This window comes from Sapajus apella, unplaced genomic scaffold (assembly GCF_009761245.1).
Source record: "Sapajus apella isolate SASKATOON/1434 unplaced genomic scaffold, GSC_monkey_1.0 scaffold75, whole genome shotgun sequence".
In the NCBI taxonomy this organism is placed as follows: Eukaryota; Metazoa; Chordata; class Mammalia; order Primates; family Cebidae; genus Sapajus; species Sapajus apella.
The window spans coordinates 1,698,545-1,701,691 of NW_022437015.1; the positions used below are offsets into that span (position 1 = coordinate 1,698,545).

The window sequence follows — 3,147 nt, forward strand, 5'->3', positions numbered from 1 at the left end:
AATGTGGACAATTTTGAGAATTAAAAATTCTTATTGAATTTTCTCATTGAACCTCCAGCAATTCACCAACTAAAGTTTGACTTTTCCTACCCATGGGTGCTGGTTCACATGAAGGTTTCAGTGTGAGGGTTTCTGCTCCAGAAAATTGTAATCTTCTGCATCTGCCACTCTTTCCAATTTGGGGGCAGCATTTTGACCCATAACCTCAATTCTCTGAGGAACCTAAGAAGAGTTGTTGGTTTTTAGTTTGTTCTACTTTCTAATACTTATTAAGACAGAGTGACAATGTCTAACCTCTTTACAGGCTGGACTGGAAACTGGAAGTCATTTTTTTCTTCTTCTTTTTTTTTCTTGCCTCAGCCTCCCGAGTAGCTGGGATTACAGGTGTGTGCCACCATGCCTGGCTAATTTTTTTGTATTTTTACTAGAGAAGGGGTTTCTCCATGTTGGCCAAGCTGATCTCAAACTCCTGGCCTCAAGTGATCTGCCTGCTTTGGCCTTCCAAAGTGCTGGGATTACAAGAGTGAGCTACCACACCCGGCCTTTTGTTCATTTTTAAAGTATAATTTTGCTGGAGATAGAATTCCTGTTTGATGTTTTTTTTTTTTTCTTTCGTCACTTTTTTTTTTTCCCACAGAAGAGTCTTTATTATTGATCATATTTAAAAATTATTTGTGTAGTTAATTATATATTGAATTGTAAATGAGTATCATACACAAACCTCCTTTTGGAAGGCAATTCCTCGTAGCACTATAGAACATCTAATTACATTGCAAAAAGTATCCTTTTTTGCTATTGATAAAGAAAACAGTTAATGGTATTACTGTAAATATCAGGAAGGCTACAAAAAAAGAAACAAGATTTCTTTTTTGTCTTCAAAGTGTTTTCCATGCAGTGAAGCACTTGCTGTGTTGAACTGAATGCACTACTGGAGAATGTCCTGGGTCCAAGATGCTCTTGAGAGACAAGACTAGGCTTTCCAAACCAAAGACTCAAAGGAATCATGCAACCCTCTTACGACTGGTACACCGTCATGTGCCACTTACCAATGCCGTCTCTCCAGAAAACCATTCAAGACACTTAAAAAAAAATCGGATTTATATGATAAATATACACAAAATGAAAAGACACCAACTGCTATCTGACATGACTATTGGTAATGTCTGTGCTATGTGAAAGCACCTTTAAAAAGAGCCTATGTGGCAAGAGATAAGTGTCTAAAGATTCAAAATGAATCAACAGTATTGGATAACAATATAATTCTCAACTCAGAAGCTGCCTCAAGATTAGGTGCATCTTCAGTTAATGTAACAGGAAGAAAAGGCAATGGATTTTATTTTATTAATTGTATCCACTTACAAACCAACCTAAGGTCACCCAATGTGTAGACACAATGAGATTTTTGTTGTTTATAGTCTTTAATTGAAGTGATGATAAAGGAAATAGAGCTATTTAAAAACAAAACCAAACAGCTATTTCTGTCTAGATTAAGAAGTGGCCCCCGGTGTGGGATTCACATTTTGAGTGGCCACTTGCGGTGCGACCTCGATGATCCGGGATTTGTCTATGATTCTGGCTGTGCGGTTGCCCTTCTCTACAATCCCAATAATCCATGCTTGGTGGCCTTCAGCATGTTTGGGGGACTTGATCTCTGCACAGAACCAAGCTGCTTGCTCACATGGTAAACAGATCAGAAGGCCGCCTGAGGTCTCCGGGCAGGTCCCGTGCATGAGGCCGAACATGTTTCCGCAGGCCTTGCTCACTGCAGCCATCTTGGCCAGCACCAGGAGGTTGTGAATGACGAACGACACCTCGTTTCTCTGCTGCTTGGCCAGGTTCTGTGCGTGGCCCAAAATCCCGAAGCCCGTGATGTCAGTGGCCGCATGGGCGTTGAATGTGTGCATGAGTCCTGCAGCTGTCCTGTTGAGCCTCGCCATGTTCATCATCGCCTCCTGGTAGGCCAGCTCTACATCTTCTTGGGTGACAACTAGCTTAATCTTATTCCATTTCTCAGGAATATCCAGCCACTGGTGCACAGCCACTGCCACCTGTGTCCCCAAGGGTTTCGTCAACACCAGCACATCCCCTGGCACTGCATTGTCTGGCATGATAAATTCACTGGGCTGGCAGACAGTGGTAGCAACTCCTCCCAGGACAATCCAGGGGTTTAGTACTGTTTGGCCGCTCGTTACAGATGTTCCTGCTTCCTCAGCTGCGTCTTTAAAACCTTGGATAATCAGAGGCATCACTTTATCCCTTTCCCTGTCGGTCATTTTATTACTGACTCCAAGGAGCATCAGCATATTGTCACATTCCGTGACCCCCATTGCGTAGAGGTCACTGAGGGCATTGGCACATGCTATCCTGCCCATCATGTAAGGGTCGTCTACGATCGGGTAAATGTAATCTGTGGTTTGAACCAAGGAAAGCCCATCATGCCTCAAAGGAATGACACAAGTATCCATTCCAATGCCAAGCCTTGGCATAACAGCTCCCAGAAACTGCTCATCTTCTTGGAAGTGGTTCTCCTGTAAAGATTCCAGCAATTTCTGTAGGACATCTTGGGGCACTTTGCAGCCTGTGCCTTTCAGTTCAGTGAATCTGGTTAGCCGGAAGCTTTTGTCCAATTCGTAACTTTCCAGGTTAAAGGACTCCCGCGTAGACATGGTTCTGGGGCCCGCTCTCCTCACAGCTCAGCCCCTGTCCTCCCTCTGCGGGTTGGCTGGGTTTTTTACGGATCCACCGACTCGCTTTGCGCCCTCCGCCTCCTTCCGAAAACCGGCCGCAGGCCACTCCCACAATGCACCGGGCGCAGCCGGGCTCCCTTAAGCGTCGCCTGAATAAAAATGCCGCGCCCGGCGGCGGCGGCGAGGGCGGGCCCGGCCCCCCGCGCCTGGACGCCGCGGGGGCTCCCCTGGCTTGGCGCGGCCTTGCGGGAGCCGGGCCGCCGCGCTCCCGCCGGCTGGGCGGGCCTCTTTCATCACTTTAAATATGTTATGTAATTGCCTTCTGGCCTCTGTGATCTCTGACGAAAAACTGGCTTATGGAAAATCCCTTTTATGTGTTGACTCACTTTGTTTTGTTTGTGAGTTTTCAAGATTCCCTCTTGGCCTTTGGCTTTTGACAATTTTATTACAATGTGTGTCT

The 3,147-nt window shown here is 45.6% G+C and overlaps 1 pseudogene across 1 annotated transcript; it reads right to left on the reverse strand.

Annotated features, from left to right (window-relative positions):
* Positions 1-619: 619 nt before the first annotated feature.
* On the reverse strand, positions 620-2,821 carry LOC116532230 (annotated as a pseudogene). Its single transcript, XR_004260791.1, has one exon. The product of XR_004260791.1 is annotated as a selenide, water dikinase 1 pseudogene (transcript).
* Between the last annotated feature and the right edge of the window lie 326 nt (positions 2,822-3,147).